This window comes from Panthera uncia (genome assembly GCF_023721935.1).
Source record: "Panthera uncia isolate 11264 chromosome C1 unlocalized genomic scaffold, Puncia_PCG_1.0 HiC_scaffold_4, whole genome shotgun sequence".
Lineage (NCBI taxonomy): Eukaryota > Metazoa > Chordata > Mammalia > Carnivora > Felidae > Panthera > Panthera uncia.
Window position 1 is genome coordinate 88674586 of NW_026057585.1, and position 18523 is coordinate 88693108.

General features: G+C 39.8%; 1 protein-coding gene across 2 annotated transcripts in view; it reads right to left on the minus strand.

Annotated features, from left to right (window-relative positions):
- CDC42 (cell division cycle 42) overlaps positions 1-18523 on the minus strand; it is a 52702-nt gene that overhangs the window by 22313 nt on the left and 11866 nt on the right. The window lies entirely within an intron of this gene.

Consider the following 18523-nt stretch of genomic DNA (forward strand, 5'->3'; position numbering starts at 1 on the left):
CTGCCAGTCATTTTTTTCCCCACATTTTGACATCTAAGAAATTAGGATAAATGACATCTTAGAGTCAATGAAAACTTCTAAGTCTTTTTGGGAGAATAAAAAAGAAACTTCATGCCCTGTATACCTACATTTTAAGACAAAGTCCTATTTCAATTATAATCCTGAAGGGGATGCAATTTCTTGTTGGCTAGAGGTGCCACCTTACTAAACACAAAAACGTCAGAACCATCTAACTCTGGGTTGGATGCCATGCCTATGCAGTAAGCATCACAACTCTTGATCATGAGTTACAAATGCCTGTTAACATCTCTGTATACAAGGAGTAACTTACAGGAAATATACACTCTCCCATTCCTCATCAAAATCTTCCTGATTATATTTATCTTTATTTAACCTCCTTTTATCTTGTTCCTTCTCTTTTCCCTATAATGCACTAATGCAGTCATACTAGTACAGCATTACTAGTTAAAGATCTTAATCCCTAAACTAAATCAAGATTTACCAAAATAATCAAGCACATGGGAGTACTAATTACAGAGAATTACTCCTAAAGAATGTCTTTTACATAATAATAAAGCAGAGGAAATAGAAACAGCTATCATCTTATGGTTCCTGAATCCACCTCTGAAAAAAAGAATAATGTTCTGCTAAAAAAATAAGGTCTTCTGTAGAATTTCTTTTCAATTGACAGTGAAGGAAAGGTAAGCAGAGAGTTCTGTTCACTCTACAGACTATTTTCCAGGTGCCTACAAATATATTTCAAGTTCAGTTCTCAAATACCTTCTATTTCTCTTGACCATTATTACTGGGTGATCTTTTTTTTTTTTTTTGAGAGAGAGAGAGAGAGAGAGAGAGTGTGTGTGTGTGTGTGTATTTGCATGCATGCACAAGCAGGGGGAAGGACAGAAAAGACAGGGAGCGAGACTCCCAAGCAGGCTCCACGCTCAACGTGGGGCTGGATCCCAAGACCTGAGCAGAAATCAGATGCTCAACCACTAGGCCACCCAGGTGCCCTCAGGAGATTTTTTTTTTTTAATGTAGAGTTTAATCATAAACACTGGCAAAAAGTAATATTTGACCACTGTGGCAGAGACTTCTAGTGGTCTGCCAATTCTTCCTTTCTTCTTTAGTAATAAGAATTTTTAATTAAGCACATGGTCCCCAGTAAAAAGACTACATTTCCTCAATTCCTCTGCAGCTCGAAGTGACCACTGTGATTAACGGGAGTGGAAATGACTGATGGATGCAACGTTCGAGACTAGCCCTAATACCAAGGGGCACAGTCTCCCTGTTGCAGCCTGCAGGCTAGAATGCAGACATGATAATGAGGGCTGAAGCAGCCACGACGAACCACAAGACACAACTGAGATGTTAAGGATGAGTCACAAAATAGGAAGGGTCAGCCCTGGATTGCCTCCAGGGCTTTTACACAAGAAAGGAAGAAACTTCTCTTTCATTAAGTCCCTAGTATTCTGAATTTCTCTGTGACAGCAGCAGAACTGATATCCTAATTACTATATTTCACAGACTCTAAGAAGCCAATGATTTTTAAATATATCCTAAATTTAGAGGCATTAAATGTGGGAGAAAATGTCTCAGAATCACTAATTTAGTAATATCTAGATTTATCAAGTAACTTTACAGTAAAGCTGACCACTTTTGAGACTTTGTCTCAAAAACATCTAAGAAAACTGCTCCTTGTAAATTTTAATTGTGGTTGAAATCAAATGAATTGTCATCCCTAAATATGAAGCTCCTCATCTTCATTCAATAGCTGGCATTCTCTTTTAAGACTTAAAACCCATACTAACAAACAAATACAAAATCAACAGGCCGTTTATAAGCTTGAAACTTCTAGTGGAAGTTTCTTGAAGTTTTCATTAAGATTCCCTAGGGAGGGGCACTCAGTTGAGAATCATTATCTCGGTTCATGAGTCTGAGCCCCACCATCGGGGTCGCTGGTGTCCGCGCAGAGCCCGCTTTGGACCTCCATCTCCCTTCTCTCTCTCTGCCCCTCCCCCACCCGCGCACACCCCCTCTCTCTCAAAAATATACATACTTACATATATACATACATAAATTTCCCAGGGAATAAGAAAGAAGAAAGTGAGAACAAGAAGTTCCCATGATTAGAGCCATGAATATGACTGCCACATGAGCTAAATCACAACTATCACAAGCTGCGACGGAGAAGGTCGCAGCTGGTCTAAAACATTCCAAAGAAGAGCTTTCATTAGTAACTGCATTTAAAAAGAATTTAAATCTGATCTGCACTGAATTCCTTTTTTGTATTATAAATTAACTATTTTCACAGCAGCCCATCACAAATAGATTACACAATAGATTGGTTCTTTCTATGGCAACCTATTAAATGCAGCACCTTTCTCTGATACCAGCAAGAATAAGAAAATGTTAAAAATGAGTTCATGATGGCCACCAGAAAACTTTCAACTGTAAAGTAAAACATATGAATACAACACAATTTGTAGTACAAGAAATCTACAATGTAAGTATAGGAACAAAGGTAGCAATATTTCAAACAGGCTCATAAATCTCTCTGCATTAAACACAAATTCATGAAAATAACAAATTTTTTTTTTGAAGTTTATTTTGAGAGAGACAGCACACATGAGAGAGGGCAGGGAAGAGAGAGGAGAAAGAGAGAATGCCAAGCAGGGTCCACACGGCCAACATATAGGCTTGAACTCAAGGAACCATGAGATCATGCATGACCTGAGCTGAAACCAAGAGTTGGATGGATGCTTAACCAACTAAGTTACCCAGGTGCCCCTAAATGACAAATTTTCTGAGGGTGATCTTTAAGATTTTCCAATGGAAGGTAATGGATCCATATAACAGAGATGTGCTCTGCACAGAGTTTGGCTCAATCGTTAAACAAACAGTACTACTTTGAGAACTTTTAGAAGTGTGTATTTTTGCCTGTCCCAGCAGGAGAAACAGGCAAGCCAACTGGGACCTTTGTGTGTCCTGCCTAAAAAGCTAGAAGGAATATCCAAAATACATAAACTATAAATAACTATAAACTATACACTATATATATACTATAAACTATTTTTATAAACTATAAAATACATAGACACATAAATAATAATAATTTTCTTAACTTTGAAGTCACAAAAACCCTGGGTTTTAATCTCTGCTCTGCGCTTACTAGTGACCTGGGCAAGGTTCTTAATCTCTTTTGACTCAATGTTCTCATTTGTAAAACAGAACTCATTATGTCAACACCTTGCACAGTTGTTATGCAGATTAAAGAACATAAAAGGACCTCACAGCACATACTCAAAATACATGAGTTCATCTACCAAGTGCACTGGTTAAATCAATCCTATTTCACACCTATTTTCATCCAATGGGTCAAAACTTACACTGTACTTTCTTCTCTCTTTAGCGATTACCTAATGAAAACTCTTCACACTTTGCCCCCAGCAGGTACACCAAAAAACAGGTTAAAATGAACTGAATATACTTGCTACTTAGCTAATGACACACACACAAAAATTAAATGAGAAATCCACCCAAATGTTTCTTATTCACCTGAAGACTTCTGTATCATTTTTCTGTATTTCCTGTATCTTATTTCTATATTTTACAGAGTGGTTCCTAAAAATCAAGTTCTTTAACAGGTATTAACAAAATTATTTAGGTACAAGAACAGACCTGATCACTATTGTGAATTGCCGAATAAAAAATTTTTTTTTTAGTTTACAAACCATCACTGTGTACATGTTTGAATTTAGTCTCTAAACTAGCAATTCCAAAATTAGCAGACCACCAGAATTACCTGGAATGGATTAACAATTCAGATTCTCGGACCCTCACTCCACATCTAATAACTCAGAACTCAATACTCCCTATGTAATTCCAATGTACAATGAAGCTTGAGAACTGCTATCTTGTATGATAGCAAGATGAGGAATACCAGTAACACAAGAATCTAAGCTAAGATAAACATTACTGGCATTTTAGGTCACCTAGAAGTGAATTTCTTAAAGTAGGACGGGGACACCTGGGTGGCTCAGTCGCTTAAGCATCTGACATCAGCTTAGGTCAGATCATGATCTCATGGTTTGTGAGTTCGAGCCCCGCATTGGGATCTGTGCTGACGGGTCAGAGCCTGGAGCCTGCTTCAGAATATGTGTCTCCCTCTCTTTACTCCCATCCCTCGCTCTCTCTCTGTCTCAAAAATAAACGTTTTAGGGGCACCTGGATGGCTCAGTCAGTTAAGTATTCGACTTCAGCTCAGGTCATGATCTCATGGTTTGTGAGTTCGAGCCCCATGTTGGACTCTGTGCTGATAGCTCAGAGCCTGGAGCCTGTTTCGGACTCTGTGTCTCTCTCAATCTCTGCCCCTCCCCCGCTCATGCTCTGTCTCTGTCTCTCTCTCAAAAAATAAACATTAAGAAAATAAATAAATAAACGTTTTAAAAAAATGTTTAAGTAGAATAAAAATTACCAACATGAATTAACTGTATCAAACAGGCATTTTACATATTTAGTAATAAAAAACTCACATTAGATATTGAAAGATCATGAACCAAGATAGTTCAGAGGTGCTTCCAATTACTGCTTCAATCTAAAAAGTCTTCTCAAATAATAATGATAGGAGCAAACACTTATATATATAGCACTTACTATGTGCTATATACTGTTCTAAACACATTACACATTTTTGTACATTTCATCCTCCCAACAACCCTATGAGGTATGTACTATATTATCCCCATTTTGCAGGTAAGAAAAGTGAGTCTCAGTAAAGTGAAGTAGGCCAAGATTTCTCAGCCAGTAAATGGCAGAACTGGAATTTAAACCCAAACAGTATGACTGCCAAGTCCCTGCTCCAAGTCCCTCTCCTGAGAAATGACAGTGTTTTAAAAACAAACATGATCACTGCAAATGCAGTGGCAAGAATAAACCTCTGATAGTTGCCAACACTGGGAAGAGGAAGGGAGAGGAGGAACCAAGAAACAGGAATTCAGTTCACTTCCTATTTCTTTACCCTACAGACAACTACTGAATTTTACTGGGGAGAAGGGAAGAAGAGAGAATCAGTAAGATTTTGCTCTTCCCCTTTCTATATACCCATAAATCTTCCATTTCTTAGGCTTTCTGACCTAAGCTCAGCAATCTGTTGGAAAATGGTTATGGGTCCCCTGTTGAAAGCACTGGATCAAGAGTCACCCTGGCTCTACCACTCCAGCTATGTGACCATAGGCGGGTTATTTAACTTCTCTGTGGCTATCTTCCCTTACCTAAAAATGACAACAGTTAGAAGACCTTCTTCACAGGGTACATTGACTGAATAAGATAATACATGTAAAGAATTTAGAACAGTGCCTGGCATACGGTAAATGTTTACTAAATGTTAACTATTACTCTTGAATGATTAAAGGCACCTTTAAATCAATATAAATTTTAAAAGAGCAACAATTCCAACCTGCTTAGGAGCATATAATTTATTTTTATTTCCAAAGTAATTACAGTACTCATTGTTCTTACTACAAATGCAGTCAAATTTAGAGCTATACTGCAAAAGTGGTCACTTTAATGAGTAAAGTTGCAATTTAATTAAGACTACTCTACAAAGCATTTGACATGTATTACTAATAATTTCATTTATTAAAATGTCAGGGTGGTGCCTAGGTGACTCAGTCGGTTAAGTGTCCAACTTCGGCTCAGATCATGATCTCACGGTTTGTGGGTTCAAGCCCCACACGTCGGGCTCTGTCCTGACAGCTAGGAGTCTGAAGCCTGCTTCGGATTCTATGTCTCCCTCTCTCTGCCCCAATCCCGCTCACGTTCTCCCTCTCTTCCCTCCCCCTCTCTCTCTCGAAAATGAATAAAAAAAAGTTTAATATAATAATAATCATAAAATAGAATGTCAGCAGATGACCCAGAGATGGGGAAGGAGCAAGCAACCAGGGAAAAGACTTTGGCTTTGCAGTACCTACAACGCCAGCTTCAACGACATAGAAATAACTAGGTCAGACAACGTCTGTATATCCTATGTTAGCTTCCTTTTTAAAAGTATCAACTCACTGTAACAGCAAAGAGGCTATGCGGTACCAATTACTGTTTTGCTATCCGGAGTGGCCAGCAAAGTTATTTTGCATCTTAAACACTCTACCTCTTTAATACTGAAGTTCAATCATATCAGCACTTAAAACTGGGGCTGGGCATAAAAAGTGATTCTGCCAGGGGTAACTGGGTGGCTCAGTCAGTTAAGCATCCAGCGTCAGCTCAGGTCATGATCTCACGGTTCATGGGTTCAAGCCCCCGCATGTCCAGCTCTGTGCTGACAGCTCAGAGCCTGGAGCCCGCTTCGGATTCTGTGTCTCCCTCTCTCACTCTGCCCCTCCCCTGCTCATGCTCTGTCTCTCAAAATTGAAAATATTAAAACAAAATTTTTTTTAATGTTTTTATTTATTTTTGAGACAGAGAGAGACAGAGCATGAGCAGGGGAGGGGCAGAGACAGGGAAGGAGACACAGAATCCGAAGCGGGCTCCAGGCTCTGAGCTGTCAGCACAGAGCCCGACGCGGGGCTCAAACTCACGGAGTGTGAGATCGTGACCTGAGCTGACGTCGGACGCTAAACCGACCGAGCCACCCAGGCGCCCCTAAAAATATTTTTTTAAGGTATTCTGCCAATCCTAAGAAAACTAAATTGTGAAATAAGGTATATCTTCTACATTCCTTCCCAGTACCCACTGTTCATCTGACAGTGACACTAACACCCAGATGCTTTGGAGGTCCAATTCCCTCTTGAGAATCTCAGGACTATAACCCCTTTAAGTTTTCTGGGGTCCTTGAGCTCTAAATTTAAAGAAGTTATGGAATCCTCTCTGTAGTATCATCATTGGCTGGTTGCCCAGCTGAACTCCATCAGACAATCCAATCCCAGGGAAAAGATCTGTATGGGGGAAGGCTCCTGGCTAGAGAAGCCCCGCGCCCTGTGGTTCATTCTAGGCACAAAGCACAAAATAGTTGCACGAAAAGATCTGAAGAGTAAGTCTTGCAAAAATGAGTATTCTCAGTCAGATTAGAAAACTATGTCAAATATTAACAATAAACAAAGTGAATGAAAAGCAAGTAAAAAATAAATAAATAAATAAAATAAGTCAAGTAAAATTTTCGGTAATTTCACTGTGGTAAAAATAAGTATTTGGTCTTTCTCCTGGGTTCCTGGTACACAGCTCCTAAAACCCCTGGAATTTCCTAGATGACAGGAGTGTCTTTTATCTTTCATAATGACTCCTTCCAATCACACAAGAGTTTATGCTAATGTAATTGAGGGCCACATCAGTTATAGTAGCATATGCAAAGCGTAATTTTTAAAACATCTGCCCACATGATTAAGTAATCCAAGGGACTCAAAACTACAAAGATGGATCCTATCCCATGCATTCACATGTATAAAGGTGTTCTAACGTATCACTTTGGTTTTGAGTCAGACCAAAAAGGATATAACTGACCGTATATGTTGAATTAAAAATACAGTATTGTTTAGAAAGTCCTACTCAAAATCCTATTACACCTCCATCATAATTACCTTTCTCGCCCAAAACAATACACTGTTTTTAAACCTTGAAATAGGGGCGCCTGGGTGGCTCACTCGGATGAGCTTCCGACGTCGGCTCAGGTCATATCTCACGGTTCGTGACTTCGAGCCCCGCATCGGGCTCTGTGCTGACAGCTCAGAGCCTGGAGCCTGCTTCCGATTCTGTGTCCCCCTCTCTCTCTGCCCCACCCCTGCTTGTGCTCTGTCTCTCTCTGTCTTTCAAAAAAGAATAAACTTAAAAAAAATTTTTTAAATAAATAAAAAAATAAAATAAACCTTGAAATAAATGTTAAGCTCGAAATGAAACTTAAGAGAGCTCAATTATATGAGTGCACCCAATATTACATAAAAGCAAAATAAATAATTTTATTTAGGATTGAAATACCCTTTCATGAACTAACTTAACCCCATCATTTTGCAGATATTCTGGCCTAAAAGCAAAGGACTTACCCCAACGCCAGATTGTTAACACCCACGTATCTTGATATTCTTTTCCTGATATTCTTTGGACTTCAGGCAAATAAAGAACAAACCACATAAAAACAGTTCTTTTCGAACTTTAAAATTTGTTTTCAGAGTCCTCAGTAAACAGCAAATAATCTCACAAAACTTTGGCATTCAAAAAGTCAAAGTAATACAGCTACTGCTCAAAATCATTTGCCCTCATAAAAATCCCAAAGAAGCTTAATATGATCAGCAGTTTGCCTCAGTTCTCAGTAAGTGTATCCATTCCAATTTGAATTAGAATTCTGTAAAATATCTTTCAACTACTAAAAAGCAGACAGCCTTGTATTGGAAAAGACAGTCCCCCATGGGTCTCTCGTGCTCCTATACATCTTACTGGGTATGCTAAAAATGCAAGGTCCTGACCACCCCACCCAGGCCATGCTGTAGGGTTATGTTAGCAGCAAAAGACCTTGAAGAATTACAGTAATGTCTCCCTCTAAGACAAAGAGTAGGCTTACCTCCTACTTGTTATTAAATAGCGGGTTCCCTAGGCTCAATGCTCCTCAGATGTGACACAAACCCCTTGCATCCCCCACATGGAAGTCTTAGGGGCACAGGGAAGCAACACAGACATTGATCTGCTGCCGGCTGTGCCTTTACTATATATAAACGCTTTGTCTCTGACCCAGGAATCTCCTGTCTTCTGCCAGCATCCATAAAACAATACTGGGCTAACATATTAACATGTAAGGAAAGTAAGATAAAGTCCCAGACTTTGTTTACTTGATTGACCGAGCTTTGTGAGATATAACCATTTTGTTGTGAATTTCAGTTTTTGTATGTAAACAGCTTAGTTTCTTAGACTAATTACTAGAGTAGGGATGAAGTAAGAATGTGCGGTCTTAAATATGTTATTACTCAAAATTTTTCCTTATTGAAAATCCTCCTGAAACAATTTTAAAGATTTTTTTCCACCTTCTCCTCCTCACTCCCAAGCCAGCTAGCTAGCACATCTTCTCTAGAAATTGGTTGTTTTAGTTCATTTATGGTTCCGTCTTCTAGGTGTCTATTCTAACAGGAAGAAATTAGTGAAGGCCAGAATCCTACCATAAAGAAAGGTGGTAAGCAACATGACTCCCTACGGCGAGCATGTAAAAATGAGAGAAATTATGTATTATTAATTTTTTCTGCTTTAAAGTACTAAGGCTAATAAAAATCTTAACTTTTCAAAACATATTTTGTTCTATCCTTGAAAAGCTGTAGGTAACCTTATTCCCCCCCCCCCCAAAAATTCTACTTATTTACCCCTAGAATTAAATCATAGCAGAAATTTAAAGGACAAGGTCTCCATGGTATGTGTCCAAGAGCCTTGTTGTTGCTTTTCTCTTGCTGATTTTTGAGACTGGTGAAATTCGTAGATATTTTACCAAAAGACAGTCAAAGAAATCAGAGAAGGAGGCCCAGGCAGAATGTAAGTGATAACAGCACTGCTACGGCTTTTGTACGTTTCAGATGCTGCATAAAACAAAAATATCTTTGGGTTTTTGACAAATACACAAGAGCATCTTGAGTTCTACATAGTTCTCTCACACAGAATGGCTGCAAAACTCCTAATATCTCCAGCTTTCAATTAAATACATTATTAACACACTCATTAAAGCGAATTATTCAAATTCCTCCATTTTCTGCCGCTTAATGAAAAAAACTGATACATGTGAAATCACAAAGTACATGAGAGAGAAGGGGGGTATCAAACTAAGGTTCTATGGGTCCTCAAATGATAAAAAAGAAGCAACTGTCGGGGAAAAGTGCTAGCAGGCAGCACTCAAAGTCAAAGACTGCAAGTCTGTGTGGTTAACAGATATTTTCAACAGTGCTACAAGTGTGTTGTATCAGCTTCATTTCTGAAAATGACTTCATTCCAAAATGTCTGATCCGATAAGAATGTCAAGTCCTTACTTTTACTATAATGTTGAGTTTTCCTTCCTCAAATTGGCAAAAACAAAGGGATACTAGCCACAGTCATCCTTGTATACTGCACTTGGGACCAAAAAAATAACATTTAAAAATCCCATTAGTAAACAGTTAAATAAGATACGTAATTTTTAAATTTAACATTTCAAATTAATTTGGTAAAACTGAAGAGTATGTAATAATGTATGAGTATTATTTTTTTTTTTTTTTTTTTTTTTTGAGGGAGAGACACAAAGCAGAGGAGAGGGACCGAGAGAAATAGGATCTTAAGGAGAGGGACAAAGAGAGAGAGAGAGAGAGAGAGGGAGAGAGAATCTTTTTTTGTTAAGTTCATTTATTTATTTTTGAGAGAGAGAGAGACAGAATGAGCGGGGGAGGGGCAGAGAAAGAGAGAGGGAGAGAGAGAATCCCAAGCAGGCTCCATGCTGTCAGCACGGAGCCCAATGCAGGGCTTGAACTCATAAACCATGAGATCATGACCTGAACCGAAACCAAGAGTCGGGCACTTAACCGACTGAGCCACCCAGGCACCGGGAGAGAGCGAATCTTAAACAGGTTCCACACTCAGTGTGACTCAGGGCTCGATCCCACAGCCCCAAGATCATGACCTGAACCGAAATCAAGAGTCAGCCACTCAACCCAGTGAGCCATCCAGGCACCCCAAGAGTATTCTCTCAGTTAGAAGAGAATAGAAATTGCAATAAGATTTTCCCTCAAAATAGTCAAAACTTGTCAATTTGGCGGGGGTGCGGGGGACATCCAAAATTTCTTCTCCAACAAGACAGACAGCATCAGCAGGTAAAACTACAGGGCTTTCTCCAGAGATCGCATGTTCACAGGGCACTACCTGCTCCACAGTGAGAAAGTCTCCGGCGTGGTCTCCGGAACAGCAGCCACTTCACAGCGTAAACAGGCACCAGTAGTGTTGTGCTCAACTTGACTCCAAGAGGAAAGGCACAACTTGGCGAAAAAATAATTTTTGGATCTTAAAGTCAGGTGCAAGAACACAAACTTTTTTTTTTAATGTTTATTTCTGAGAGAGAGAGAGAGAGAGAGAGAGAGAACAAGCAAGGGAGGGGCAGAGAGAGAGAGGGACAGAGGATCCGAAGCAGGCTCTGCACTGACAGCAGAGAGCCAGACGCGGGGCTCCAACTTACAAATCGTGAGATCATGATCTGAGCCGAAACTGGACACTTAACTGAGCCACACTCAGGTGCCCCCAAACTTACTTGAAAGGTGATTTTATATTTCTTCTTCAAATTTTTATTTAAATTCTAGTCAATTAACATACAATGCACAACACCCAGTGCTCATCACAAGTGTCCTCCTTCATCTCCATCACCCATCTAGCCCATCCCCCACCCACGGCCCCTCCATCAACCCTCAGTTTGTCCTCCATCGTTAAGGGTCTCTTACAGTTTGTTTCCCTCTCTCTTGTTCATCCCTCCCATATGTTCATCTGTTTTGTTTTTTAAATTCCACATATGAGTGAAATCATATGGTATCTGTCTTTCTCTGACTTATTTCGCTTAGTTGATAAGTCTTGATCTACTTTTCCACATAGGAAGTGACTTCTCCACTCAGAAAGTAAGGTTCAAGGGGCGCCTGGATGGCTCAGTCGGTTAAGCATCCAACCTCAGCTCAGGTCATGATCTCGCGGTTCGTGAGTTCGAGCCCCACATCAGGCTCTGTGCCAGACAGCTCAGAGCCTGGAGCCTGCTTTGGATTCTGTGTCTCCCTCCCTCTCTCTCTCTCTCTCTCTCTCTCTGCCCTTCCCCTGCCTGCACTGTCTCTCTCTCTCTCAAGAATAATTTTTTTAACTTAGAAATTAAGGTTCAAGACTTGTAAATTTATTCATTCATTCAATAAACCTTTATTAAGCACCTAATATGTGCCAGCATTGTCCTATACATAGCCATATCCCCCCTGTGCCTGGAACAAAGTTCATGTCCTCTTGGGGCAAAATCCTAAGTGAAGTATCCATACAATAAACAAATAAGTAACACATACACCCCCCCCCCCTCAAAACACACACAACCTTCCTTTTGTAACATTACTGACACCCTCATATGCAATTTTCCCATTCTGATGTCTTAATTGAGGGCAATATTAATTCTTTCCTCTTAATGAAGAAAAGACAAGGAGATATTAAACACATTCAAAGTTCCCCTCAGTTGCATGCAAAAGAGATAACTAAGGACACCTAGCTGGCTTAGTATGCAGAACACGACACTCTTGATCTCAAGGTTGTGAGTTCGAGCCCCACATTGGGTATAGAGATTACTTGAAAATAAAAACAAGAAAGAAAAAAGAAAAGCAAAGAAAAGAACAAGAAAGAGAGAGGGGGGAGGGAGGATTGATAACTAAAGATAAGGGCATTTTGCTTATCCCCAAGTCTCAAATCTGAATCTGCTACAGCTCTGAGGTCTAGACAACCTGGGGAAAAACAGGACCAAAATTGTTCAACTAGCTTCTATGCATCTTATTCTGCCCTAATTGCCAATTCCTGTTACTATTTAAAGTATCCAATACGGGAGGGGGAGACGCGAGGGACCGAGGGTGGCTCAGTTGGTTGAGCGTCTGACTCCTGATTTCGACTCAGGTCATGATCCCAGAATCGTGCGATTGAGCCCCGCGTCCAGCTCTGCGCTGAATGTGGAGCCTGCCTGGGATTCTCTCTCTCTCCCTCTGCTCTCCCCCACCTGGCTTGCTCTCCCTCTGTCTAAAAAATAAAAATAAACAAAATAAAATAAAATAAAAATAAACTAAGTATCCAATATGGTTTGGTACTTATTTCAAAGCCTAAGCCTTTATTCATATCACCTCTCCACCAAAAGCTAGATGTCTGGCCTTACAACTCATCCTATTTCTATCCTAACTTTCCACCCCCAGATTCCTACCTTATCTGAGACACCTTCCCTAACTATTCAAACTATCAAAAACTGCCCCCACTCTCTGAACCTCCATGGCAAAGCCCTTCTTAGTTCTTAGTTCTCTGCTCTAATGACACAGGCTCCTTCTTTCTATTCCTCCAAGATGCCTTGTCCTTCCCGCAGGTCTCTATACTTGCTAGTACTGCCCCTCCTGCTCTTAAAGCTGCTGACTTCTTCAGATCTCAGCTCAAATAATCCTCTGCTCAGAAAACCCTCCCCTGAGCACACTATCCATAGCAATACCCAGCTTCCAACCTCCTTACTTCTCTCAAGTTACCCTGTTTATTTCCTTTATAGTATGGTCATAAGCTATAATTATCTTGTTTGTTTTAATGCAGTAAAGGAGATATAAAAAATAAGGAAATCTCTCTAAAGGCAGGGACTCTGCTTGCTGCATTGCCAGAAAACAATTCAACACTGAGCACACACCAGGCCCTCACTGAACAAATAAATCACGCAACTGAGTACTTGATCATGCTGGCTTTATTCACGCGTGCTTATTCTAATAGATCTTAAGCTCTCTGAAAAACTAGGCTTATACTTCTTTACCTCCTTCCCAAGGTGCCTAATGCAGTATCAAGCATATATGAAGGGCAAGAAAAAAATAAAATTAAAAAAAAAACTTTTTAAAAGCCTTGCTAACTAAAGTTAATAATATAAAAAAGGCATGGGATTTTTAAAGACAGACAAATATGGGTTCAAATCTTAGCTCCACTTCAATGTGTGTGACCCCAGCAAGTTACTTCACTTCTACACCTTAAGTTTCTCATCTACACAAGAACATCTAACTTACAAAATTGCTAGAAAGAGAGATGACATCTAAAAAGCAACTAACCTATCGCCTGGCACAGAATAAACACCTAATATGGCATTCTCATCCCCAATTAAAACTTCCAAAAATCAAAATGGCCCTAAGATAAAGATCAGAACTACTACCGTTAAAATGAAAGCATCTAAACACTATAATAAATTCAGAAAAATCTTCGCTTCTACCTGACAGACTTACTTGCTAAAGTTAATCCTTTCTAAAATCCCCACACTCTGATCTCAAAGAACAGTTTAAGCTAAATGTCCTATTTGTAGTCAGAGGATTCAGAATATTACAGAAAGGGTTATAATCCACCTCTATTTTAAGAAGAGATAAATTAACATAACTGAAGTATGCAATTATTTATCGGGTCTCTAATATGCCCAAGGAAGACAACATAAGCACAGAAGTCAAGCATAGAAGCGTTCTAGTCAAGCAGTCCCACACTGATATCCCCATTCTTGTGCAACTTTGGGCAAGCTAGTCAACCTCTTTTAGACTTTGTCTCTCCATCAATAACACAGAAATAGTATTGACGTAGGTTGTAAGAATTAACGGAGTTACTCCTCTGTTCAGCACTTAACACTCAAATATGAGCTCTTTTTAATCGCTGTAAAGTAACCCAGATAATCGATTAATTTAGAATCTGATTATCTAGACAATCTTGTATAGGAGGCTGTGTTTATAACTCCATCAAAGTGCTACGTGAAAGCCAATCATGTTCTCTTCAAAACAAAATCTGGTTTTATGAGGCGCCTGGTCATGATCTCGCGGTTCGTGGGTTCAAGTCCCACGTTGGGCTCTCTGCTGACAGCTTGGAGCCTGGAGCCGGCTTGGGATTGTGTGTCTGCCCCTCTGCCCCTCCTCCACTCATGCACACCAGTGGAAGCGCGCTTGGGCGCGCTCTCTCTCTCTCTCAAAAATAAACATTAAAAAATTTTTGTTTTAATCTGGTTTTAGATTAGGACATAATACACAAGGCAAATTTTTGCTTTCAGAACAACAAAACAGTAAGAAACAAGGCTTCCACATCTACGCCAGCACCTATCATAATTTAACATGTACATTCTTTGGCCCAGTAACTCCATTTCTCCAAATATGCCAAGAGGTAAGCAAAGGATATTTACCAGAGACTTGCTTACAGGAGCAAAGACAGGAAACTACACGTGAACAGGGGGCTGTTAAGTGATAACACAAAGGAATATTATGCAACTATTAAAAAGAATGAACTATAGTGCCTGTTATGGACTAAACTGTGCCCCCCCCTCCAAAACTTTGTATGTTGAAATCGCAACCCCCAGTATATCAGAATATGACTGTATTTGGAATAGGGCCTTTAGAGAATGAAGGTAAAATGAAATCATATTGGTGGACCCTAATCCAACATGACTGGTGTCTTTATAAGGAGATAAGTACACAAAGTGGGAAGGCCAAGTGACGACAGTAAAAATCAGCCACCTATAAACCAAGAAAGAAGCCCTCAGAAGAAACTAGCTCTGCCAACACCTTGATCTGAAGCTTCTAGTCTCCAGAACTGTCAGGAGATAAATTCTACTACTTAAATCACCTATTCTAGTCTTTGTTATGGCAGCCCTGGCAAACTAATACAGGGGAACATGGAAAACCTCCAAAACGTATTAAGTTTCTAAAACACAAAGTACAGGGCGCCTGGGTGGCTCAGTCGGTTAAGCGTCCGACTTCGGCTCAGGTCATGATCTCACGGTCCGTGAGTTCGAGCCCCGCGTCGGGCTCTGGGCTGATGGCTCGGAGCCTGGAGCCTGCTTCCGATTCTGTGTCTCCCTCTCTCTCTGACCCTCCGCCGTTCATGCTCTGTCTCTGTCTCAAAAATAAATCAACGTTAAAAAAAAAATTAAAACACAAAGTACAGAACAATGTGTATAAGGTGCCAACTCATGTCTGAGTTTTTTTAATGGAGAGGAGATACATATATACTTATAGGTGCAAAGACACAAAAGACTATCTGCAAAGGCACATGCAGATGCAGAGACTATAATGATACATATGCTAGGTAACAGTGGTGGCTTCTGGGAAAGGGACAAGGGTAGCTGGAACAGGCAGACTCATTTTTCCCCCGTTCTCTTTTGTACTGAAGTTTTCAGGTGCATGTATTATTTCTTTGGTTTTAAAAATGAAACCAGCTACTAAAATCAAAAGATCTCCAAGACATACTCAGTAATTAAGAAAAACACCATTCGAAAAAAAGGAAAAGAAAAACACCATCAGCAAACCTGGTCTAAGCAGTGAGCCCTGATAAACCAAACCCACCCAAATCCTCCATCTATTTCATGAGCATAGGCAGTTTTTTTAAATGCCCTACACACGTATTTTAAGAGCCATACACATCATGTGTCTCAATAATTCCACTTCACGCCCTTAGTACTACAATGCCAAGCACTCAATTTGCCAATGTACTTCAACAATTAGAACATTTGTGTCCCCATTTAAAAAAAGTAATTCCAGTTCCGGGACACCAGGGTGGCTCAATCAGTTAAGCGTTTGACTCTTGGTTTCAGCTCAGGTCATGATCTTAAGGTTTCGTGGGTTCGAGCCCCAGGTTGGGCTCCGTGCTGGCAGCATGGAACCTGCTTGGTGTTCTCTCCCTCCCTCGCTCTGTGCCCCTCCCCTACTCAGGCTGTCTCTCTCAAAATAAACTTTTAAAATAAATATAGTTCCACTTCAGATAATCTACCCAAAATGAAGAAACTACTTTAACAAGAAACAATGGAATGCCAGAACATTAAAATAGCTAATGCAAGAGAAAAATGTTAAGTAACAATACAGCACAGGATGAAATGCTATACATATTAAAAATAGTTGTGAAAAGTACCGACATAGTAACACAATGCTATTAAAAACATATATTACCACTAACCGTTAAAACATTGTGCTCTAATGTGGGTAAAACAAAAAAAAAAAAAAATGCAAAAAGAGTTAAATAGTAACTGTGTTGGCACATGTGTGGGGGGTCAGTTCAAGAACAGGACCCAAGCACCAAGCACGTAACAGATCTTATCCAATCTTCCCTGCATAAGGACTCAAGTAGGGACCCAGAGCATGTTACAATAGCCTTCTGTTCTTCCAAGAAAGGACTGTTAATTATAAAAGTCAGCAATATATTTAAGTGCCTGTTATAGCACTACACTGGGTAAAAAAGAAACCCTGCCTTTAAATGCCTTCAAAACATTTCAGTAATTTACTGAATGCCTACTCTGTGCCAAACATTACGCTAAATAGCTTTACATACATCATATATCACATTATATATTTTACTGGTTATAAGCAGAACAAGGGAACACAATGGCAATCGTCTGGCTGCTACAAAATTCCACTACAAACTGCAAGTGCCATATATTTTTTAAAAAGTAGTAAATATGGCACAGTGATCTAAAACAATGTGAGAATAAATCTCTAGTTAAACGGAATTATCAACAGAAAGAGTAGAAGTAGTGTCAACCTGCAAAGTGGAAGAAACAAACAAAAACACCGGATAAGTCCAAGTCATACCAATTCTGAAAGCTAAGCAGGAGTTTTAATTTAACCTGGGTGGGACACGGGAGGCTACCATTTCTTACTCACGAAGAACAGGTTTGTTGTGTGCTATTAATCTTGTACCTATATTGCAAGGCGAATTGCCAAAGGTAACCAGATAAAGTAAACCAACTCAGCTAAGAAACTACTTTAGTAATGCAAGACTTAAATGAAGGATCTGCACCAGGGTAGTAGAATGGAAATAAATAAGAAATAGTTGATGGGTTTGGGGATGGAGGATGGGTTTAAGAAGATGGTAAATTATGATGAAGTTCTTCAGTTTGGGAAATTAGAGGACTGGTTTGTACCACGAATGGAGAAATGAGAAGAAATCTTAAGGTCAGGCTATATGTTCTTAAAGCTCTAAGAAAATATGCCAAAGAATAGCCTTTTCAGAATCAGTACACAGTAATTTGGTCCTAAATCCCTCAAGGATGAAATCATGTGCCAGCCTGTATCAGAAAGCCCACATACAAGCATACATTTTCAGCAAAAAATAAGTCACTACATTACCAAGGCAACAACATACACTGTAAATGAAAGACAAACTGAGAATCTTTCTTTTCAAAAATACCAAGGGGCTCCTGGGTCGTTCAGGAAAATCAAAACTCTTGATTTTCGTCTCAGGTCATGATCTCACAGTTCCATGAGTTCAAGCCCCATTATCAGACTCCATACTGACAGCACAGAGCCTGCTTAGCATTGTCTTTCCCCCTCTCTCTCTGCACCCACCCTCCCACCACTGGTGAGCACATACTCTCTCTCAAAATAAATAAACTTTAAAAATAAATAAAATAGGGGCACTTGGGTGGCTCAGTTGGTTAAGTGTCCAACTTTGTTCGGCTCAGGTAATGATCTCAACAGTTCATGAATTCAAGCCCCAAATCGGGCTCTCTGCTGTCAGCGTGGAGCCTGCTTGGGATCCTCTGTCCCCTCTCTCTCTCTGCCCCTCCCCTACTCCTTCTCTCTCTCTCAAAATAAGTAATCTTAAAAATAAAAATACATAATAAATAAATAAAATGATATAAAAAAATACCAAGCAAGATGCCAATTTCCTGTGTTACATCTGATGAGGCAGAGAGGTACGTTCATTTAAATTCTCATAAATCTGTCTTATAAACCACAAGCTGTATTTTAAGCTTATTTATTTTTGAAAGAGAACGCGTAAGCACAGGAGGGGCGGGGAGAGGCAGAGGCAGAGGCAGAGGCAGAGGCAGAGGCAGAGGCAGAGG